Below are 25,323 nucleotides of genomic sequence, written 5' to 3'. Positions count from 1 at the left end.
CCTCCTGGGTTCAGGCAATTCTCCTGCCTCAGCCTCCTGAGTAGCTGGGATTACAGGCACGCACCACCATGCCCAGCTAATTTTTTGTAGTTTTAGTAGAGATGGGGTTTCACCGCGTTGACCAGGATGGTCTCGATCTCTTGACCTTGTGATCCACCCGCCTCAGCCTCCCAAAGTGCTGGGATTACAGGCGTGAGCCACCGCTCCTGGCCTCATCCCTTCTTAAAATTAGTTATCTATTTGTAAACTGCTGATTTCTTTGTAAGCATTGTCGTCCCCGTAGATTTTTTTGTAAAGCATCAATGATTTTATCATTCTTCCACTCAAGTTTACCATAAATTTGATGTTTGCTCTTGCTTCAATTTTAGCAGAATTCATGTTGCTCAGAGAGGGGCACTCCTCAAACTGATGTCTTATCCTTCTCAGGGCTTCAAACTCGATCTTGTTCAGACATGTTACAACAAGTTAATATTTATCAACAATGAGTTTATTTTTGACACAAAAGAATTTGAAATCCATGCATAATTTTTCACAAAATTTTCACATATGGTGAAAAAGTTCTATTTTCCATGAGCTTTTGGAGGGGTTTTGTTGTTGTTGTTCTGAAGACTATTCAAGTGCAGTAGTGAGAAGGGGCGGAAGAGTAGAACAACGAATTTGATCTGTAACCGACTGAACAACCAATTGAGATAACTCATTATCTTTTAAGCAGTCCCATGAACTTTTTAAAACTCCTTGTGTAACATACAGAGATTGATTCTAGGTTGATACAATTCTTATACATAATTCTTTTAAGTGAAGATTTTTTCCGCATTTCTTTTTAATAGTTTCTCTTAAGAATCAAAGTTGGAAATTTTCTTTGATTTTGCTAAATTTTGAGAGCCGTGTAAATTCACAAGAAGTTGTGCAGAGAAAAAAAAAGGTCTAGCTTAATAAAATATTTGGGTAGTAAGGAGTCATTGTCTTCACCATGTTTTAAATAAAAAAATTATAAATTAACATAGAATTAAATACAACACAAACTTTTTTTTTTTTTTCTCTCTGAGACAAGAGTCTTGTCTCCCTCTGTTGCCCAGGCTGGAATACAGTGGCACAATCTCAGCTCACTGCAACCTCCACCTCCTGGGTTCAAGCAATTCTCCTGCTTTAGCCTCCCAAGTAGCTGTGATTACAGGCATGCACCACCACACCTGGCTAATTTTTGTGTTTTTAGTAGAGATGGGTTTCACCATGCTGGCCAGGCTGGTCTCAAACTCCTGACCTCAGGTGATCCAGCCATCGCAGTCTCTCAAAGTGCTGGGATTAGGGATAGTGAGTCACCATGTCCAGCCTATCAACACAAACTTTTAAAAGCACGGTATTATATTTCATTAATAAATGCACATTGGTATCTCAAAATACATCTGAATGATCATTTTAAACCTTAGTTTTATTTTATTACAGCTGTGGAGAGTTGCCAATCTATAGTTGCCAAGAGATTTTTGGAATCCTTATTAATGTATTTTCTGTAAATGGGGTGAAATGCCATAAATTAGACTTTTAAATTTAACACTTTTTAAATCCAAGTAATAAAGCACACAGTTTAAAAATTCATATAGTTCCAAAAACTTATAATGAGAAAGAACCTGTACCCATATCATTGTAAGTACAGGTATCTTTTTGATATACTGACTTCTTTTCCTTTGAATAAATAACCAGTAGTGCAATTGCTTGATCGTATGGTCTATTTTTAGCTTTTTGAGAACTCTCCATACTGTTCCATAGTGGCTATACTAATTTACGTTCTCACCAGCAGTGTATAAGAGTTCTCTTTTCTCCACATCCTCACCAGCGTCTATTATTTTTGGTCTTTTTGGGAATAGTTATTCTGTGATAAAATGATATCTCATTTTGGTTTTAATTTGAATTTCCCTGATGATTAGTGATGCTGAATTTTTTTTTCATATATCTGCCGGCGATTTGTATGTCTTCTTTTGAGAAATGTCTATTCATGTTCTTTGGCCACTTTTTAATTATTTGTAGTTGTTTTACTATTGATGTCAGTTTCTTGTATATTCTTGTTATTAGTTACTTGTCAGATGAATAGTTTGTAAATATTTCTCCCATTCAACAGCTTGTCTCTTCACTCTGTTGATTGTTTCCTTTGCTGTACAGAAGCTTTTTAGTTTAATGTAATCCCATTTTTCTGTTTTTGTTTTTGTTGCCTATACTTTTCAGGTCTTAGTCATAAAATATTTGCCTAGACCAATGTCCAGAAGAGTTTTCTTTATGTTTTCTTCCAATAGTTTTATAGTGTCAGGTCTTACATTCAAGTATTTAATCCATCTTAAGTTGATTTTTATATGTGATTAGAGAGAGGGGTACAGTTTCATTCTTTTGCATATGGATATCCAATTTTCTCAGCACCATTTATTGAAAGGATATCATTTTCCCCAAGGTATGTTCTTGGGACCTTTGTCAAAAATCAGTTGGCTGTAAATATGTGAATTTATTTCTGGGTTCTCTATTCTATTCCATTAGTTTATGTGTCTGTTTTTAAACAACTACTATGCAGTCTTAGTTACTATAGCTTTGTAATATATTTTGAAGTTAAGTAGTATGATAACTCTAGCTTTGTTCTTTTTTGTCAAAATTGCTTTGGCTATTTGGGCTTTTTTTTAAAACAAATTTTAGGATTTTTTTTTCTAATTCTTTGAAAAATGATATTGGTACTTTGATATGGATTGCACTGAATCTGTAGATTGCTTTGGGTAATATGGTAATTTTAATGATGTTAATTCTTCCAATCCATGAACATAGGATGTCTTTCTATTTGTTTGTAGGATTCCCTTAAGCATTTCTTATAAGGCCAGTCTAGCAGTGATAAATTCCTTCAGTTTTTGCTCTTCTGGGAAAGACTTTAAATGTCCTTCATTTATGAAGGATAACTTTACTAGATATAGTACCCTTGGCTGGCATTTTATTTTTCTTTCAGCACTTTGAATATATCATTTCATTCTCTCTAGGTCTTAAGATTTTTGCTGAGAAATCTGCTGTTAGCTTGATGGGGGTTCCCTTATAAGTGAGTAGACACCTTTCTCTTGCCATTTTTAGAATTATCTCTTTGTCTTTTGGCAGTTTGACTATAATGTGCCATGAAGAAGACCTTTTTGAATTGTATCTATTTGGGGATCTCTGAGCTTCCTGAATCTGGATGTCTAAACCTCTTGCTAGACTAAAAAATTTTCAGCTATTATTTCATTAAATAGGTTTTATATTTCTTTATTTCTCTTTGCCTTCTGAGACACTGAAAATACAACTATATGGTTGATTTATGTTGTCTCATATGTCATGTCGGCTTTGTTCATTTGTTTTTATTATTTTTTTCTTTGTTTTTGTCCAACTGAGTTATTTCAAGAGACCAATCTTCAAGTGCTGAAATTTGTTCTTCTTTTTGATCTAGTATATTGTTGAAACATTTGAATGTATTTCGTGTTTCACTTAATGAATTCTTCAGTTCCAGAATTTCTGTTTGGTTCTTTCTTATGATATCTGTTCTTTTGGTAAATATCTCATTCATAACCTAAATTGTTTTTCTGATTTCTTTGTATTGTTTTTCTGACTTCTCTTGAATTTTACTGAGCTTTTTTAATAACATACTATCATTGTTTTGAATTCTTTTTCCAGAATTTTGTAAATTTCTTTTTCATTGGAATCTGTTGCTGTAAAGTTAATTTGCTCCTTTGGAGGTTTCATATTTCCTTGTTTTTTTGCTTCTGTGCAGCTGGCATAATAGCCACCTCTTCCAGTTCTCTAAATTTGCTTTCATAGGGGAGGATATTGGCTGGTTAGGACACTTTGGCTTTGATTCTAGGTGTGTGCAGTAGTGCAGTCTCCATATGATTTCTTTTGCTATAAACAATGTCAGTAGTGTCTATGATTTCCTCAATGGCTGACGGTGCTGTTATTAGTGGGGACTGTGGTAAAGTTTTGCTGTGAACAGACATGCCAAGTGAGCCAGTCCTCAGTTTCCAGTGGTGCCACCAGCAGTCCAAGCATCCCTGTGCTTGGGCCCCAGAGTAGTATACACTGGCACTTGTGTTAATGGGTTTAGGTCAGCTGATTATTGGGCCACCAGGAGGCTTCCTTGGGTGCTGGCAGTCACAGCAGTGGGCCATGTGGGTGGGAGGATCCTTGGGCCCCTGGGCAGCAAGTGTGGCATGGGTGATGGCAGTAGCAGTGACAGGGCAATCTCTGGCTGTGCTGGTGTCAGTGCTGACTGTGTTGGGCAGGGTGGGCTAGTCCCTAGGCCTGCAGGTGGGGCATACAAGTGGGTGGCAGCTGTGGTGGTAGTGGCAGATTAGTGGGCTTGTCCTTGGGCCCCTGGAAGGAGTGCTTAGATGCCAATAGTGGTAGATAAAGTTGGGCAATCCCAAAGCACCCAGACATTATGCTTAGACACTAGGGGAAGGGGGATGGCACCGGGTCAGGTGGGCCTATCTTCAGAGCCCCTTGGTGGTACATATGGGTGCTGGCTGTGATAAGCAGGAATGGAGTAATCCCCAGGCCACTGGCAGAATGCCTGGGTGGGAGCAGCAGCAGCTGTGCCATGACCTTGCTGCTAGGGAGGGAAGGGTTGCTTTCAGTGGCAACAGTCATAAAAAGGTGGCTGGGGAGCACACATTTTGGCCTCAGGTAGCTGCTATAGGTGAGGTAGCCTTTTTTTGGGGTGATTTTAAATGCACAGTGGCCCTGATACTGGAGGTAGCTGGGTTACTGCCAATGGCTTGTGTTTTGGCCTTGCCAGCAGAGCCAGCCATGGTGGTGAATGTAGGTGGAGAATGTCAATGGGGCTCCAGGGATGTGAAGATTCAGGGGCTATTGGGCCCTTCAGCAGAATACAGTATGATAGGGGCTGTGTTCCCAAAATGGCTCCTTCCTGTAACTGCTTAGGATTTAGGAGCTCTGTAAGGACCCTGCATGAGCTTCCTCTCAGAAGGAATACTGGGGTGTAGTCTTCAAGCAGCTCCTTATGTTAGTCTCAGGGCCTGCTTGAGCTGAATGGCTAAGGGTCCAGGCTAGGATTTCAGGAGTCCATGGTAAGAAGGTGAACCTGCTGAGGGTTTCTCATTCACCCTTTCTCCACATTGGAGAGCTTCTCCAGGCTCCCAGCAGATCCCTGCTGAGCAGGCTGCCTTGCTCCCCACTCCTTCCTTGTCTTATGTGTTTCCTGTCACTTCTCTGTTGAATTCCAGCAGTCTCTTTCTCTGTCTCTGTCTCTCCTCTCTCTCTCTCTTTAGGTTACCTGTTTGAAATGTGATTGTCTAGTCACTATTTTGGTTCTTCTTTGTGGAGAAGGTAGCTCCACATGTCTTTCGTCAGCCATCCTGAAGCCCCTCTTTGATTTATTAGATTAATAATCTGGCCAGCTGGGTTACAGTCATATATCTATCTGTCTTTCATGTATTTGCTTCATTTCTACACACTCTGTCCCTTTAGTTCAATATGCAAATGTGCATTCTTTCAAAAGAAACGACAGCAACTCTGGGGAAGAAAATTTGAGTTTAAACCAGAAGTGGATTTACCAGGAAAGTAATGAAGCATGTGTTTCAAGGCCCTTCATTTGAACTTAAAAGTATTCCCATGTCCATATATTCTCACAAAATTCACAGGAATAAATTTTAACTGCAAATGCTTGAGACCATTGTTTCTTTCCACTTCAACTTCCCCTTGTTAGGTGGCATCGAAGTAGCCATGGGCATTTTTGGACCGTGACTAAGGAAATGGATCTTTAGTTTTGGTTTAGTGAAATATTTACATAGTTCACAGATTCTTCATTGTAGAAGTTAGCTGTACCAGTGCAAAAAACAATTTTCGGTCCTAATCTTACCACCCCATATACCTGTGCATCTAACTTTGTAAAGGAAGGTGCAGGTTCTCATATAACCCTAGTAATATGCCACAGTATTAGGGACACCAAAGACAAGCTGGTCAGTGAGTGTTGTCAATTCAGAGTACTTAAAATTAGTCCCTGCAACAAACAAATCCCTAAAATGTCTTGCAATTTTACAGCTCATATATGAAATTCACTAAAGAAGGGTTTCTAAAATTAATAATAATCCTAAAAATGTACACACCAATACCAACAAGTTGGGAAACCAAAAGGAACCTTTCCATACTATTCACTTTAAAAAAACAATACATTGTTTGATCTGCCATGCTGGAAGAAAGACTGATTTCTTCTTCTAGTCTCTCTGTAGAAAGTATGACAAAATTCTTGTTGTATGAATAGAAAATCAAATGGTATGCAGACAAATAATTTTATTGAGGGGTATTTAAAAATTTTTAATTAAAAAAATTTTTTTTCTGGATTTTGATATCTTCCTGAATTTGTCAACTTTAAATGTTTTGTTGTGGCAGTGGTTATTTTATAATTCTACATGAATACTTGACTTCTTTCCAAGTAGTTTGAATTATTTTTCTTAAAAAGGTCCTCCAAACAATATAAACTTCAGGCCCACAGGCTTGCACCTGGTTGAAGTGAGTACCTCACCCACATACTTTGATAGTGGATGGGAAAAAACCTAATGGATGTGCCCTTTACAATGGCCTCAGTCTCCTGAAAACCAAATCTGTTTATTATTAACTCAGCAAATGCATAGTTGATGGATTGTAATGACTCTGAAGGAATCTGTGTGGCCAGAAAGATAAATAATATATTGTTGAAAGGTTTTTGAACTCTTCCAATGTTTCGGAAGAAGGCATTTTTTAAAATACAAAATAAATTAGGAGGGAGGATATATCATGGTCGGGGAGAAAAATACATAAACAACCAATTATGATTAACCGTGCTAGATGAAAGGTGATTTGTCTTTTATTTCCATCTATGGGAAATTTTACAAAATCATCATCATGTGAAGAGTCAATTAAGCAGATACCATCTAACAGAGGCAGTCTATCTTGGCTCAATGTGTGCTTAGACTCTGTTTGTTTCTTTTCAGCAAGGGTGCTGCTGCACGTAAGTACATGGCTTCATGTAGATGATACAAATGGCATATGGAAAAAATTACCCTGTTTCTTTATTGTTAATACATCTGGTTCTCCATGCATATCGAGTCTCACTTCCAGCCTTAGCCCTTTCTAGGTATAATGGGAGAGGCCAATTCCTATGTTGGTAGATGTGCTCCTTTGTCTTATGCACTTTCTCTCCTGCACTACTTTGAAACATTTCAATATTTATGATGCAGCATCTGAATCTGTTTCTTCAAAATTCTCTTCTCTTAACACTTTTAGTCATACATAAGATACATTAATAGGTTTACTAAAAAAATATTTTTGGAGGCTGTAAAAGTTTGATAAACACTTGTTTATACCACATCAAACTGATTTCTTTACATCTTTGTAACAGTACTTCTCAGAGCCTTTAATATTCAATCTCTGAGTAGAAAATGTAGAATGTGGTTTGGAATGCTTTCCAGATTATTCAATGACAAAACCCTTTTTTTGAGGAACTATTATTTTAGAGACCATAACTAGGAAATTCTGCTTCAGACTATAATGAAATGAGACGATATAATTTAAATGCTTTAATTAACATAAAACCAAACAAATTATATGGTACTATGATAACAACTATTATTATTATTATTATTAAGACTACCATGTTCAAAGGAATCAATTGGTTCTCTCATTCTTTTCTAATAGGGGTCATTTAAACTATCTGTATAGATCTGAAAAGAAGATACTCTAAGGCAAACATATTCACTTCATAAGTTTCTGCTGTAATAGTTTTATTTTACAAAGAAATTGAGAAAAATTATAAAAGCTTCTAGCTATCAAGATTTTGCCTGTGGCCTCAGCAGTTTTCACTATGTTTTTAAGATTCTTCACTGCATGTATTAAAGAACAGTGACTATCAATGCAATCCCTATCAGAATTTCAATACATTTTTTTTTTAAATGTAGAAAAATTTATTCTAAGATTCATGTGGAATCTCAAGGAGCCCTGAATAGCCAAAACAATTTTGGAAAAGAAGAACAAAGTTGGAGGACTCACACTTCCTGATTTCAAAACATTCTACAGAGCTACAGAAATCAGAACAGTATGGCACTGCCACAAACACAGACAAATAGACCAATGAAATAAAAGAGAGTCCCAGCTGGGTGTGGTGGCTCATGCCTGTAATCCCAGCACTTTGGGAGGCCAAGGAGGACAGGTCACCTGAGGTCAGGAGTTCCAGAGCAGCCTGGCCAACATAGTGAAACCTCATCTCTACAAAAAAAAAAAAAAATACAAAAACCAGCTGGCTGCGGTGGCACATGCCTGTAATCCTAGTTAGCAGGGGTTGACACCCTCCATAGGCTACACTCACTAACTAATCAGTCCCAATGAGATGAACCTCATATAGGGGAGCTCACAGTTGGCACCTGGCAGATGCCTCCCTGGGACGAAGGTTCCAGAGGAAAGAACAGGCAGTAATCTTTGCTGTTCTGCAGCCTCCACTGGTGATAGCCAGGCAAACAGGTTCAGGAGTGGACCTCCAGCAAACCCCAGCAGACCTGCAGCAGAGGGGCCTGTTAGAAGAGAAACTAACAAACAAAAAGGAATAGCACCAACATCAACAAAAAGGATGTCCGCACAGAAACCCTATCTGAAGGTCACCAACATCAGACTAAAGGTAGATAAATCAATGAAGATAAGGAAAAAATCAGTGTAAAAAGGCTGAAGATTCCAAAAACCAGAATGCCTCTTCTCCAACATAGTATTGGAAGTTCTGACCAGGGCAATCAGGCAAGAGAAAGAAATAGAGTGTATTCAAATAGGAAGTGAGGAAGTCAAATTGTCTCTGTGTGCAGATGACTTGATTGTATATTTAGAAAACCCCATCATCTCAGCCCCAAATCTACTTAAGCTGATAAGCAACTTCAGCAAAGTCTCAGGATACAAAATCAATGTGCAAAAATCACAAGCATTCCTATACACCAATAATAGAGAGCCAAATTATGAGTGAACTCCCATTGACAATTGCTACAAAGAGAATAAAATACCTAGGAATACAACTTACAAGGGATACGAAGGACCTCTTCAAGAACTACAAACCACTGCTCAAGGAAATAAGAGAGGACACAAACAAATGGAAAAACAGTCTATGCTCATGGATAGGAAGAATCAATATTGAAAATGACCATACTGCCCAAAGTAATTTATAGATTCAATGCTATCCCTATCAAGCTACCATTGATATTCTTCAAAGAATTAGAAAAAACTACTTAAATGTCATATGGAATGAAAAAAGAGCCCATATAGCCAAGACACTCCTAAGCAAAAAGAACAAAGCTGGAGGCATCATACTACCTGACTTCAAACTATACTACAAGGCTAGAGTAAACAGACATGTAGACCAACGGAACAAGAACAGAGGGCTCGGAAATAATGCCACACATGTACAACCAACTGATCTCTGACAAGCCTGACAAAAACAAGCAATTTAATAAATGCTGTTAGGAAAACTGGCTAGCCAGTATAAAACTGAAGTTGGACCCTTTCCTTACACCTTATACAAAAAAATAACTCAAGATGGATTAAAGACTTAAATGTAAGACCTAAAACCGTAAAAACTAGGGAAGAAAACCTAGGCAATACCATTCAGGACATAGGCATGGACAAAGACTTCATGACTAAAACACCAAAAGCAGTGGCAACAAAAGTGAAAACTGACAAATGGGATCTAATTAAACTAAAGAGCTTCTGCACAGTGAAAGAAACTATCATCAGAATGAACAGGCAACCTACAGAATGGGAGACAACTTTTGCAATCTATCCATCTGACAAAGAGCCAATATCCAGAATCTACAAAGAACTTAAACAAATTTACAGGAAAAAGACAAACAACCCCATCAAAAAGTGAGCACAGGATATGAACAAACACTCAAAAGAAGAAATATATGTGGCCAAGAAACGTATGAAAAAAAGCTCATCACTGGTCATTAGAGAAATGCAAATCAAAACCACAATGAGATATCCTCTCACGCCAGTTAGAATGGCGATCCTTAAAAAGTCAGGAAACAACAGATGCTGGAGAGGATGTGGAGAAACAGGAATATTTTTACACTTTTGGTGGGAGTGTAAATTAGTTCAACCATGGTGGAAGACAGTGTGGTGATTCCTCAAGGATCTAGAACCAGAAATATCATTTGACACAGCAATCCCATTACTGGGTATATACCCAAATCATTCTACTATACTGCATATATACACAAATCATTCTACTATAAAGACACATGCACATGTATGTTTATTACAACACTGTTCACAATAGCAAAGACTTGGAACCAACTTAAATGCCCATCAGTGATAGACTGGATAAAGAAAATGTGGCACATATACACCATGGAATTACTATGCAGCCATAAAAAAAGGATGAGTTCATGTCGTTTGTAGGGGAAGGTGGAAACCATCATTCTCAGCAAACTAACACAAGAACAGAAAACCAAACACTGCATGTTCTCACTTTTAAGTGGGAATTGAACAATGAGAACAAGAACACATGGACACAGGGAGGGGAACATCACACACCAGGGCCCGTCAGGGTTTGGGGCGGCTAGGGGAGGGATAACATTAGGAGAAATATCTAATGCAGATGAGGGGTTTATGGGTGCAGCAAACCACCATGGCATGTGTATACTTATGTAACAAACCTGCACGTTCCTCACATGTATCCCAGAACTTAAAGTATAATATAATTAATTAAGTTAAAAAATAGAGAGCCCAGAAATAAACCCATGTGTATAATCGAATGATCTCTGACAGGGATGCCAAGATCACTCAAGGGGGAAAGGATAGAGAAATGGAGAAATAGTACTGAGAAAACTGGATATCCATGTGCAAAAGGATGACGTTGACTTTTATTTTAAACCACGTAAAAAAATTAAATCGAAATGAATTAAAGACCTAAAATTATAAAACTTGTAGAAGAAAATATAGAGGTGAAGCTTGATTACATCAGACTTGACAATGATTTCTTGGATACAATACCAAAAGCACTGGCAACTAAAGCAAAATAGATAAATGGGACTGCATCAAACCTGAAAACTTCTCCACATCGAAGGACACCGTCAACATAATGAAAAGGCAACCTATGGGATGGGAGAAAATATTTGCAAATCATATATTTTGATAGAGGGTCAATATCCAGAATATGTCAGGAATTTCTACAATGACTCAACAACAAAAAAATTAACCTAATCAGAAAATGGGACAAGGCATTGAATAGACATTTCTCCAAATATGGTATACAAATGTCTAAGAGGCATACGAAAAGATGCCCAATATCACTAATCATCAGAGAAATGCAAGTCAAAACCACAATGAGATTTCACCTCAGACCCATTAGGATGGTTACTATCAAAAACAACAACAACAACAAATAATAATAATAAGTGTTGGCAAGGATGTGGAGAAATTGGAATACTTACATAGTGTTGGTGGAATTGTAAAATGATGCAACGACCATGGAAAACAGTATGAACGTTTCTAAAAAAATTAAAAACAGAATTGCCCTATGAATCCAGCAATCTCACTCCTGCGTCTATGTCCAAAGGAACTGAAATTAGTATGTCAAAGAGATATCAGCATTCCCACGTTCGGAGCGGCCTTATTCACGGTAGCCAAGAGGTGGAAGCAACTCAAAGTGTACATTGATGGTTGAATGGATAAATAAAATGTGATATAAACATACAATGGAATATGATTCCGCCATAAAAGAAGAGGAAATTCTAATACACGCTACAACATGAATAAGCCTTGAGGACATTATGCTAAGTAAAATAAGCCAGTAACAAGAAGACAAAAAGCGTATGATTCCACTTATATGAGGTACCTAAATGGGGAAATTTACTTTTAATAGCAAGAACCGCAATTACTTTTGCACCAATCTAATAGAAACAGAAAGTAAAATGGTGGTTACCAGGGACTGGGGGGAGTAGGGAAAAGGAATTTGTTCTTTAGTGGGTATAGAGTTTCTGATTTGCAAGATAAAAAGTTATGGATGGCTGTTTCATAGTAATGTGAATATACTTTGCACTATTGGACTGTACACTTAAAAGTGGTTTTGATGGTCAATTTTGTTATGGGTTTTACACACACACACACACACACACAAAAGCAACCATAAAACAGTGACTGGGAGCTACTCAAACATGAATGAAGGCCATTTACAACTAGACTTTCTAGAAAAGTTGACTTTTTTTTTTTTTTTTGAGAGAGAGCCTCACTTCATCACCCAGGCTGGAGTGCAGTGGCACAATATTGGCTCATGGCAACCTCCGCCTCCCAGGTTCAAGCAATTCTCCTCCCTCAGCCTTTCAAATAGCTGGAATTATAGGTGCCCACCACCATGCCCGGCTAAGTTTTGTATTTTTAGTAGAGATGGGGTTTTGTCGTGTTGGCCAGGCTGGTATCAAACTCCTGACCTCAAGTGATCCACCCACCTTGGCCTCCCAAAGTGCTGGTATTACTGGCGTGAGCCACTGCACCCGGCCTACAGTTAACTCTTGAACAATTAGGAGGTTAGGGGAACCAGCCCTTGTTCAGTCAAAAATCTGCATATAACTCTTGACTTCCTAAAAACTTAACTACTAATAGCCTACCGTTGACTAGCAGCCTTATAGTTAATACAAATTACTTGATTCAAACATACTTTGTATATGTTTTATATACTGTATTCTTACAATAAAGCAAGCTAGAGAAAAGAATATTAAGAAAATCATATGGAAGAGAAAATATATTTACTATTCATAAGTAGAATTAAATTATCATAAAGGTTTTCATCCTTGTCTTTGTCATGTTGAGTAGGCTGAGAAGGAGGATGGAGACGGATTGGTCTTGCTGTCTCAGGGATGACAATGGAAGAAGAAAATCCATGTATAAATGGACCCACCCAGTTCAAACCCATGTTGTTTGACTGTCCTTCTCTTTCTGTGGACCTTTGTTCACTTTTGTTCTAATCAAATGTAATTCTTTTAATAAATTCCCCTTGGAGCCAGGATGCTCAAGAGATTATAAATAGACTTCATATGTGTATAAAGGGCATTAAAGAGTGAGAAATTGACACCAGGTCTGAAATGTTTTCATTTGATGTTTCCTTTCCTTTCAAATATTGCAACTGGTGATCGAACACATCAAGAACTGCTTGGCCATACAGTCTGTGATGTCTTTTACTACTTAGATCTTTGCGAAGTATCAAAGAGACTAGAGTCTCAGAAGCTGGGCCGTCTCCTCACCTCCTCCAGTCCATGGGAACTTACAGTACCTCTTCTTCAGTCAAAGACTTGATTAGTCTTAACACCATCTTTGGCTTTTATTCTCCCTCAAGGTCAAGATGTTTCCTGGTGTCAGGTTGGGAACTTGAGTGCCTTTAATATTTCCCAGCACTAGGGCAACGTTTTGGGTTTTGAGATTCATTGCTTTGATAGAACTGCCACGACAAATAAAGGTAAGAAATGCAATACAATGGCAGCTTCGTTTACTCCTATTTGTGACATCCAAGAAGGTATATTTCTTTATATTAAAAGTGCTGTATTTTACTTTTATTTCTCAGAGAGAATATTCATTGCTCAAAGAGAAAGAGCTTTTTCAATTTCAACTCACATTTTTGACATAAGTGTTTTTATATTAATAGCATCAGATAAAAGGATAGAATTATAAGAGGGAAAAAATTTTCTGACAACAATGCAGGCTTGATTGAAAGAGTCACAGGTGGCCAGACATGGTGGCTCATGCCTATAATCCCAGCACTTTGGGAGGCCAAGGTGGGCAGATTATAAGGTCAGGAGTTCCAGACCAGCCTGGCCAATATGGTGAAACCCCGTCTCTATTAAAAATAGAAAAATTAGCCAGGTGTGGTGGTGGGCACCTGTAGTCCCAGCTGCTTGGGAGGCTGAGGCAGGAAATTGCTTGAACCTGGGAGGCAGAGGTTGCACTGAGCTGAGATCATGCCATTGCACTCCAGCCTGGGCAACAGACCAAGACTCCAAGACTCCATCTCAAAAAATAAAAAAAAGGAGTCACAGGCTGCAGAATGATCTTTCAGAAGCACAGTACATTGCATGCATTTCCATTTGATCTTGCCTTTGCCATACAAAGTGTAGCAAATGTTAGGAAGAAAAAGCTATTTTAGAATTGAGCCTGTATCTGGTTGGCATAGAAGGCATAAGCTCATGAATGGCTTCCAGAGATTAAAGTGGGGCAATCATTTTCCCAGATGAGGAGAGGGTCCAGCCTTCCAGACCTGCATAGTTTAAAACTCTGAAAAGCAAAAAGCTTCAAAGACCATGTATAGGTTAGAAACAGGTATTTAAACAGGTATTTCTTCTACAGTGGATTTAGTAATTCTTACAAAATCCACTATGGAAGAGCTCCTATTTTCCATTCTGCCATTTTCTCATTATTCTATTTATTATATAGCATTGATAAGCTCCCATATTTCTTGTTTATCTGCTGTGGTCCATGCAGTCTGGGTTTTGGAGCAAGGATTATCACTAACGTCTGGAGTGATAAGGGCACTGCTCTGAGGCCTGAGCAGTGCCTGCAGAGAATGGAGAGAGGAAGAGAAGGGCTCCTTGGACTTGTGCTGGGCAGTGAGCTCAGCCTTGATTTTCCTTCCTGTTTCAAAAAGGTGACACCTGGGGTCCCCGTCGTCTTCAGTGCTTCCTTGATTTCTTTTTGTTTTGTTTTTGTTTTGAGATGAAATCTTGCTTTGTCACCCAGGCTAGATGCAATGGTACAATTGTGGCTCACTGTAGCATTGAACTCCTGTGTTCAAGGAATCCTCCCACCCCAGCCTCTCTTCATAGCTGGGACCAGATGTGCACACCACTACGCTTGGCTAATTTTTGCCTATTTTTATATTTTATAGAGATAGGGGCTGGCTGTATTTCCCAGGCTGGTCTTGAACTCCTGGCCTCAAGTGATTCTCCCACTTCTGCCTCCCAAAGTGCTGCAATTAAAGGTGAACCACCACCCTTGGCCTTCCTTAATTTCTTTTTTCTTTTCTTTTCTTTTTTATTTTTAGACAGTGTTTTGCTCGGCTGTCCAAGCTAGAGTGCAGTGGTGTGATCATAGCTCACTGCAGCCTCGAACTCTAGGGCTCAAGGAATCCTCGTGCCTCAGCCTCCTGAGTAGCTAGGACTACAGGCATGAAACATCACACCTGGCTAATATTTTAGTTTTTTGTAGAGACAATCTCCCTATGTTGCCCAGGTTAGCCTTGAACTTCTGTCCTCAAGTGATCCTCCCACCTCTACCTCCCAAAGTGTTGGGATTACAGGTATGAGACACTGCACCCCGCTGTAGATTTCTTAAAGAAGGCAGAGAACAAAAAAAGACTGAAGGGAAAAAAAAAGTGAACAAAAGAGCTAGATTCCAGATCGTTTTCTCCAATCCCTCAAAACCAATGTGCTTAGTGAGGTCTTCAAAAATATAAGCATTCTTTGTGCTATATTTATACAAATGATGCCAATTTTGAGTGTGTCTCTAAGATTGATGACTGTCATGAACATTTTTAAATATCATGGAAGAGAGTAGTATAATGAGCATCTGTATCCCCATCATCTAGTTTTACCCATTTTCATACATTATGACAATCTGATTGTTGATTCACTACTGTTTACTGAAGTCCATGCTTTAGTCAGATTGCCTTAGCTTTTCCCTAACGCTCTTACTTTTTCTGTTCTAGGATTCCCTCCAGGATATTACTACATCACATAAAATCAGCCTGCCTCCTCAGGCTCCTCTTGGCTCATTTATTAAATTATTGAGTCCAGGAGGCCAGGTATATTATCACCAGCACCAATGGCTTCTGGAATAGGACCTCAAAAAATGTTGACTGAATTGACCCAGTTTCTATTTTAAAATGCCAAGGCTTCGATTGAGTCATCTACTACCTGCTTCTGAGTGGCATGAGCTGCCTATATATATATATATATATATATATTCCTCCAATGCCTCCAGTGAGATTTCACTTTGTCCTGATGTTTTATGCAGGGCTTTTTTTAAATTGCAACTAGCAGATCAATAATGTGCGATTAAATTCATAGGTCAGGCCTCTGCTTGGTCTTCTTGACTGAGATACTACCTGTATCTCTAGCTCTGAAATAGCAGAAGAGTTGCATGAAAACTACTTTGCTCCTATTGTCTGTGTCACCTTGGCCTGATTACATAAGTTTTCTGAGCCTCTCTCACAGGGTTTCGTAAGAATCACTGAGATCAGGTATAGGAATCCCTGTCATAGATAATATTGAATGTTAACAGCAGCCTAGGAGTCTTTGTATGTTATGTGTACGGCATATTCAGTCTTCACAATGGGCTTGTACAGTAACCACCCTTATCCTCATTTTACACTTTGGGAAACCGAGGCACAGAAAAGCTAAGTCGCACATCTAGCACTACACAAAGGATGAGCAGCAGAACTAGGATTTGGACTTAGGACTGTCAACTCACACTCTGTGTGAATGCTTTTTCACCAGTAAGTCCTTTGTGAGACAGTAACTCCAAAACTAACGCATCCTCTCACTTTAGGTGGTCAGTAGAGGGAATCTACGTAAGAGACTGCCTGACAGCATAGCTGTCTCCCATTTATATGCAAATCTTCAAAAATAAAACAATTCACCAAACAGTGGATGTCTAACATGTTCAAGGATGAACAAGATTCTTGCACAGTCAGTTCAAATACTGACATGAATACAGGATGAGTATCCCTTATCTGAAATGCTTGGGACCAAAAGTGTTTCAGATGTCAGATTTTGGAATATTTGCACATACATAATGAGACATTTGAGGGATGGGACCCTAAACATTAAATTCATTATGTTTCATATACACCTTACATATATAACAAGGTAATTTTACAATACATATATATATAATATGTATATATATTTTTGAGACAGTCTCACTCTATGTATATTATATATAAGTATATATTATACATATAATATATATATTATATATAACATGCATATATTATATGTATAAATATATTATATATATATATATATATATATATATATATATATATATGGGGGGAGAGGGAGAGAAAGAGAGAGAGAGAGACGGAATGTCTCTGTCGTCCAGGCTGGAGTGCAATGGTGCAATGTTGGCTCACTGCAACTTCTGCCTCCCAGGTTCAAGTGATTCTCCTGACTCAGCCTCCCAAGTCGCTGGGATTATGGGTGCCCATCACCACAACTGGCTAATTTTTGTATTTTTTTGTAGAGACAGGGCTTCACCACGTTGGCCAGGCTGGTCTCGAACTCCTGACCTCAAGTGATCCACTGGCCTCAGCCTCCCAAAGTGCTGGGATTATGGACGTGTGCCACCGTGCCCAGCCTATATAATATTTTTAATATTATAAAATATTAATTTATGTATTCATCTCATGAGGTCAGGTGTGGAATTTTTCACTTGTGGCATCATGTTGGTGCTCAGAAAGTTTGGGATTTTAGATTTTCAGATTACGGACGCCCAACCTATACTGAGTTCTTTGTCTCTTACCTCTTTCAACACATCTTTCTCCAAAGTGGAACTCTAATTTCTACACGAATTTCCAAGCTTTACTACTTAAACCTGCAGGTAACACTAGCACTGGCCTTACAGTCTAGTAAGGAGGATGCCTATGGCCTGCATCACACAAACTCACACTCTTTAGCAATGTCATGCCCTGTGCCTACAGAAGCCCCACATGACATTTTTACGAGTCCTAAAAATGAATGATTGGCCCCAGGTTATAAAATAATTGAAGATTCAGGTTCCTCTGAAAAACTTATCCAAACACAGTGTAAATTTTAGCATTGTTAACCAAATTCTGACAATTGTTTATGACTCCAACAGCAGGATGTGTTATTGACAAAAACTGTACTGGATCTCTCAAAGAGAGTTCAGTGGCATCTAAATGACCGTGAGCTGTAGAAGAAATGCCTGTAGCCGCTAAATTCTTTGAGAATGCTATCTTACACTAGTCAGGAGCTGTAAGAGATTACTGGTTTCAGTTTCACTTTAACCAAATCTGTGGCTTTGTTGTAGCTCCATGGACCTCAACTGGGGACATTTCTGGTTGTCACAATAGGGAGGGATGTTACTGACATCAAGTAGGTAGAGGCCAGAGATGCTGCTAAACAGTAAACAATGCCCAGAACAGCCTGACATCAAAGACTGCCAGCTCCAAATGTCAATTTTGCTGAGCTGGAGAAACCCCAGTGTCATCCTACACTCTGTTCCTCAAATCTGTCATTGAATAGTGAGGATGCATAATAAAGTGAAACTTCAAAATCTTAAATGTTTTGCCCATATGCACACTATATGCAAACATATAGGCCTTCAGAACTTTTTTTAGTCAGTTGGCGTGGAGGTCACACTAGCCCTCCTGTTCCTGTGCTTCTTTTCTCCCGGATATTCTGTTTTCAATATGTCCTACATCAGCATTAAGTCTCTTCTCAGCCCACAGCTACTCAGAGCTTAAAGCACAAGAGCCCAGTTTAACACTGTGCACAAACGCACATTTTCAGGCTTTTCACAGTCATACAACTAACTGAGGGAGAGAGGACAGAAAGCCACTTCCTACACAGTCAGGTTTGTGACACTGCAATGTTCCAAGACCAGACTAAGGCCTTCTCCTGATGTCCCCTGAACCCACCCTCTCTGATCACCACCCCATCACAAAGTGAAATGCTTAAAAAAATTGAAAGAATAATGTCATCACCCCAAGTAATAATTGCAAAATTTAAAACTAGAAAATGGAAAGTAGTGGGTTTTAATGAACTTCACTTAAAGCCCCTTAAACTGAAGACATTACATTCACCATTAGTATAGAGTAAAAAAATTATTTTCAAATGTCATAGAAACAATATGTGTAAGTCCTCTTCTCCACCTCTTTTCTTTACATTGGTGATTTACTGGTGTCTCTCTTTCCTTCCTTCTTTTTCTTCAGCTTGCTTCAATCCATTCATCCTTTTCGCAAACATTCCCTGGGGGCATCTTGCTGTCTTCTGCAGAGAATCTGAAGAAAAAGTAGGAACATTCCCAACTTGTGGGAATCCAGAACATTCCACAGCCATCTTTTCTTGTGTTGAGGAGGAAGGTAGGTTCCCTGCTCGTAGGGTGAGGCCCAACCTGAGAAATCCGGGCGCAGACTTTCTGGTTAGGAATATCTGAACACCCCTCAGATGGTCCGCCCTCAAGCCCCCCCCCCGACTCCTGTCACCTATTCAGTGCTTCTTAAGCAAGCTGTTTCTTGCTACCCGGTCCAGCTGATCTATTTGTTTTGATTAAATCAAGAAGACCTGTCCCACATTGCCCCTGGAGTTTCAGCTCCCTGCATGTGTATGTTAAAAGTTTAAGTGGACCAAGCGAGTGAGGGAGCCCAGGAACTCGGTTTGAGCCGCACTTTGAAAGTCTGTGAATCTGTTTGACAACTTCCCCGCCCCGCCCCCGTCTGCCTCTGTGAAAGCCTGTGCACCAACGAAATAGCTACCTCGATTTGCTGTGGTCAGCGTCAGGAAAACAGCAAGACTCACCTATGAGTTTGTGTCTTCGTCCTCCTTTAAATTTCAGCAATATTTCTGAGAGAAATAGAGAGAGAGAGAGAGGGAGAGAGAGAGAGAGAAATACTGTTCAGCTCAAAAATTTGCTCCAAATGATATACAAGGAAAAGGCTGAGGCTCGGTTTGCACCCTGAGATGCGCGCTGCAGGGGTTCCGGGGCTCCGCTAACAAAAGCACAAAGCGTGAACGGCTTGGTGATGGCTGTTTTTTCTCCCTCGGATGGAGAGATGAGATCACAATTTTCAAGAAGAGAAGGAACCGCCGCTGCCAGGCCGCTGAGGCTGCCACTTCCCCTCCCTGCACGGGTCCCGCATTACATCATTGGTGAGCTCTGGCTTGGGGGTGGATGGGTGACAAGGAGGCTTCGCCAAAGACCCAGCCCCAGACCGGGGAGGATAAACAGAACCACACCGGTGGGGCGGTGGTGTCGAGGAAGAGAAAGAAGGAAAACTCAGGACCCGGTTTCCTGCCACGAACCCGCGTGGGGGGCGGGGAGTTGCTGGGGTGAAAAGCAACATCTTTATAAAGCAGCCGCACCCCAAATCTCCTTACCGCGCGCCACCGGGCCGCACTCAACTCCCAATTCCAAGTCCAACTAAAGCCTATATCCAAAGCTGCCGGGAAGGCTGCGTTGAGGGTGACGAAGGGGACTGCTGAGGCGCCCAGGGACGGGGAAGGACCGCGGTGCACGCGCCGGGGGCTGGGGGTGGGGAGGCGCGAGGGGGAGGCGGTCGCCGCTGCGCCCCCGCCTGGCCCAGCCAGTGGTGCCTCCCCCGCCAGGCGACAGCAGTCAGAGTGGGGGAGGCAGAAGCGCCTCCTCCCCGCCCGCAGCCCCGGCGGCGGCGCAGGGGGAGTAAGGCACCTCACCTAGCCCCCGATGAGGGGCGGATCATGCCATGGCAGCGCTGGCGAGCGACAGCGGCAGCAGCCAGCAGAGCCCGAGCGGCAGCTCCAGGAGCCGGGAGGGAACTGGGGTCGCCGTGGAGGGATCCCCGGACTGCGGGGACGCAGGAGCCCGGGACGCGGCGGAGACGGTCCCTGGCCTCCCTCAGCTCGAGGACTACGAGTGCAAAATCTGCTACAACTACTTCGACGCGGACCGGCGTGCGCCCAAGCTGCTGGCGTGCCTGCACACCTTCTGCCAGGAGTGCCTGAGCCAGCTGCAGCTCCGCGCCGCCGCCGCCGCCGCCGCCGCCGCCACTGCCGCGCCTGAGCGCCCGCCGCGCCCGCCGCCCTGGCTTGGCCCGCCCGGCGCCATCGCATGCCCTGTGTGCCGCCACCGCACGCCGCTGCCCGACAGCCGCGTGCACGGCCTGCCCAACAACACCAAGCTCGCCGAGGCCTTCCCGTTGGCTCTGCGCGCCGCGCACGACCCGCTGCCTCAGGACCGCCTCCCGCCGCTGCCCGCGCGCCTGCCCGCGCCCGCAGCCACCCCGCCGCCCACCCCGGCCCCGCCACCGCCGCCCTCTCCGGCCGCTCCGCAGCCGCCGCCGCACGCCGAGGACGAGGCCCCCGGGTCTCGCGCCCGCCCCGGCCTGCGCGCCCCGGGCGCCTACGACAGCTGCCAGAACTGCAAGCGCGCGGCGCTCACCGCTGGCTGCGTGTGCGTGGTCTTCTCCTTCCTCTCCATGGTGGTGCTGCTCTTCACCGGCCTCATCTTCGTCAACCACTACGGCGGCGGGGGACCCCCCGGAGGCGGGGCGCCCCCTGGCGAAGCACCGGCCACCGGGTCGCCCTCGCCCTCGCCCGTGGGGCCCATCTGCCTGTCGGTGGCCAGCATCCTGGCGCTCTTCTCGGTCGTTGTCACCTGGGTCATCTGCTGGCTCAAGTATCGGCCCGAGGGTGCGGCCGCAGGCTCGGCGGGGGGCAGCGGCGGCGGCCCGCGGGTACCGGCGGCAGCGGGCGGCGCGCGGAGGAGCGACACGTAGCCGGGCCGCGCAGCGGACCTGGCGCCTGCACCTCCAGCACCGCGCGACGGAAGAGGGGGCCTCTGGCTCGGTGCGCTCGAGCTTCTGCGCCCTCTCCCTGCGGACCCCGGACTCTCCCGGACTCACATGCCCTTCCAACTCCGCCACCGCGGGGCCTCAGTTTTCTGTCCCTCGGGCGACGAGGAGTACCAGAGAGGGAAACTGACCAGGTGGGGATGCTGGTGGGGGGTCCCTTTTGCTCGGACTGTGCAAAACTGACCTCTGCGTTATGCATCACCTTCGTCCTCGCCAGAGTGTGCGGCCATCCCTCCCCAGAGCATAAAGATCTGCGGAGAGGAGGCAAGGGGAGGGGGAGCCCCGCCGCCCCGCCCGAAAGCGGGTTTTCTGGCTGCCAGGACTTGAGAGTTTCTTTAAAGGTGCAGCTGCGCGCGCGCAAGTGGATCTGTGGCGGCTGTGAATGGATTTGAATTGCCCGGAGGAAGAATGAAAGGGATGTAAACATGAGAGGTAAAGGGTACCCTACTTCCTAGCGGTCCTGGAAAGGGAGACACCCTGAGAGCTGAGAGTGACGGACGCTCCCTGCAGGCACAGCGCGGGCGTAGCCAGAGCTGACGGAAGAACCAGCGGGCAGCAGCTGGGCTCGTTGGGGCAGGTGCACGGCGCGCGTGCGCGCTCGGGGCGGACTCCGCGCAGCAGAGGTGGTGGCGCGCCCAGGGCGGTGAGCCCTACTTACCGACGACCGGGTGTTGTCTGGAGCAGAGCCCAGAAGTCTCATCTCCTGGAAGCTTGTGGTTGTTTTATTCACGGTGTTACTGCCAGGAAGTCATTTCATCTTCTGTTAACTGGACTCAGGGAGCTTAAAGAGCCTGTTCTCCCTTCTCTCAAAAGTGACTTACTGTTGCCCCCACCTGGAAGATACTGAAAGATATTCACGCCGAGTATGAACTAGATTTTCTCCTTTCCCTCGCCATTTTTTCTCAATTTCATTTAAGATATAATTTATTTTTCAATATATAAATCTGGAAATTTTTGTGCATTAAGATTTCCAGAAAAGTTGTTTGATAAGCAGTGACATTAGTTCCATACCTCGTGTCCAAATACATTTCGAAATTAGGAGCAGAAAATAAAGGCCTGTTGGTAATTGATTCAATATTTTATACTGTGAAATAACTAATGACTCTTAATTGTCTGATAAAATATAAAATAGTGCCCAAAGATGAAATCAACTAACTGAAGGTCTTTCTGCCTTTGATTACAAACATATATATCATATACACATATTAGAAAGTATAATATGATTTTGAATTTAGCTGTTTGATATTGTGGGAATTACTGAAATGTTCACATACAGTCACATGAGTTGAAAAAGAATACATATCTATCTCATTTTGTAATTACAAAGATGAATTACCAGTGTATGTTGCAAGTGGGTTAGATGCCTCTTTTAAAGAAGGAAAAGTGTTCCAAATGTATTTTATATGAAAACATTCTTTATTCCATCTTTTGAAATTTGGAATGAGAAAAAGTTTTCATGCTTAAAAATCGCAGAAGCTACTGAAGGTATGCTGTTATTCCTCGAGTATTTATGCAAGCTGTCTGCATGATATTCTGACACTATTCTATTAATTGAACTTGAATTGAGCATTTTTATCTATCATAGGGGTGAAGTAATTTATTGGCCGTTGATAAGTGGGTTGGCTGCGATGTAGAAACTACAGTATGAAGTGTTTTATGTCTGCATTGTCTTCATAATAAAAAAGAGGTATTTATAGAAAAATCTATTTTATGACATTAATTTCATGGTAAAAGTCCTCCATTACTTGTATGGCACTTTTCTTTTTTAAATATGTCCCCATCTAAATCCAAATTTCACATTTTTAAATGGGGCTGAGCGAGAAATAACTCACACATGGAAATGCACATTGCTAAAATGAGTGTTTCGTGGGATTATTTCTAGGATTTAATAGGAGCCCAGTGAGATCTGTTGTAGTCCAAAGAGAGAAGTAACTTACATATTACTACCACAACATCTACTAAAATTGAACTCTGTTGTTAGATTTTGTTCTGCTTTCTAGGAAATGTTTTTAGGTTTCTATTGCTAAAAATCGCTTTTCAGAGATGTTTTAATTTATTTATACCCCCATGTCTCCATAGTTTTACTTCTATATCCATTTTTACCTTTTATTCATTCTTTGTTTACCTTCATTGCTGAAATTCTGTTTCCACTAAAAACTGTTAAGTTGCAGAAGTATAGCTACACATGTATATATGTGCGTATTAGGTATATGTATAAAGATGTATCACGTATAAAATATATGCATACTAGTAACAACTTGGCTTTGTGGATGTAACGATTTGCACATGTGTACACACACATGAGTTTTTTATGTGTGTTAAACTGGCAACCTGGAAGTCTGTTTAAAGTTACTTTGGGCACCAGCTTTCTTCTTAATTTGTGTTCCAGAAAAATACACCACTAATGTAACCTAAAAGATTCCTCATAACTGGGAAATACATTCTTGAATCACCTCAGTGACAACAACAGCCACATTTTGCTTCTCTTATGGATTGCATGTGTAAATTTCATCTAATTAAAATTTGAGTCAGAATACTTTTAAATCAAAGAGATACACTTAGTGGCTCAGTATCTAAACACGGTGAGATATTTTCTGTGGCTTACCATGCTTTATTGCTAATTTCTGATTTTGTTACCAGGAATTGAGTGACAGGATGTGATCATGGGAAATATCTGTCTGGTTTCTCATGGTTATCTGGTATTCAGGTGTCTCTCTCACCTCTCTTCATTCAGCAGATTTGATTTAATCATTTCTATTCACTTGGAAGGACCTGCACACCAGTACCTTAGACAAAGCAGGAGTTTAAGAAGTAATTGTTCAAATAACAAGTGAGTTGTCTAGAGGACTCCTGGTGAAAATGAAGTGTTTTTCTCCCTTCCCATGGTTACTTTCATCATCTTGGAAAAGCTTGATTCAATCCTGGACACCTCTTCACCTTATGAGTGAGAACTACCAAGTAGAGTCACTACAAAAAACCCAGCCTGGCCTGGTCTTCGTACCTGGTCGGAAACTCCTGGTCCCCATGTGCAGTGTTCTGCCAAGGTTCTGTGACTACAGGTTAGAGTTATCGGTGAAAGAAACTTATGATGCAGATGATGAACTAAACATTCAGCCTCTAAATACAATAGGATTTAGTGAAGAACATGCACATCTAGACAGCATATTGGGTTTGGGGTCAGTATCTGCAACCGGGAGGTATAAGCCTGAATACTCGTTCTCTCTTTAGTCAGAAAGGCCATTAAAACTCATTTAACCTCTTTTGAGTCTCAGGCTCAACATCTATAAAATTAGGGGTGGAGAGTATCATCCCCACCTACCTCATGGAATTGATGTGAAGATTTGTACACATAAGAGGATAAATTCATGAAAACTCTTTGGAAACTAAAGCCCTATATGGACCTTTCTTTCGTTTAGGTCTCCAAGGGTCTAATATTACCTCCCCAGAGAGGTCTGCTCTGACCACTCTAATCTCAGGGGATATCTATCCCAGCTTTACTCTCTTAATAAGCTTTACTTTATTTAATAAGTGTTATGCTGTTTGCAGTAGTCTTACTTATCAGTTGCATTTTTCAGCAATCCCTGCAACCAGAATGTAAAGACATGAACAGGAACTTTGTCTATCTGGTCATCCATTTGATCCAAAAAGCCTTAACCAGTTCTGGGCACATAGTGAGTGACTGCTAAACGTTCTGTTGAGTCTGCTGAAAGGACACTCTGGAATGAATGTTAGGTGACTTGGCTTCC

At 41.7% G+C, this 25,323-nt stretch overlaps 1 protein-coding gene across 2 annotated transcripts in view; it reads right to left on the bottom strand.

Moving 5' to 3' along the window:
• The window catches only part of SGPP2 (sphingosine-1-phosphate phosphatase 2), a 254,247-nt gene extending 230,419 nt beyond the window's left edge, over positions 1-23,828 (bottom strand). The window contains exon 1 of one of the 2 annotated variants that reach the window (XM_037740891.1): positions 21,762-23,828. The gene's annotated coding sequence lies outside the window, so the exon portion shown is untranslated. Of the gene's footprint in view, positions 1-5,665; positions 5,762-21,761 lie in introns of those variants that run through there. The other variant, XM_037740892.1, reaches the window with a different exon arrangement.
• Between the last annotated feature and the right edge of the window lie 1,495 nt (positions 23,829-25,323).

The sequence above is a fragment of the Cebus imitator genome, unplaced genomic scaffold (assembly GCF_001604975.1).
Source record: "Cebus imitator isolate Cc_AM_T3 unplaced genomic scaffold, Cebus_imitator-1.0 Scaffold91, whole genome shotgun sequence".
Lineage (NCBI taxonomy): Eukaryota > Metazoa > Chordata > Mammalia > Primates > Cebidae > Cebus > Cebus imitator.
The sequence above is the reverse complement of the archived record's forward strand: the minus strand, read 5'-3'. Positions and strand labels throughout refer to the sequence as shown.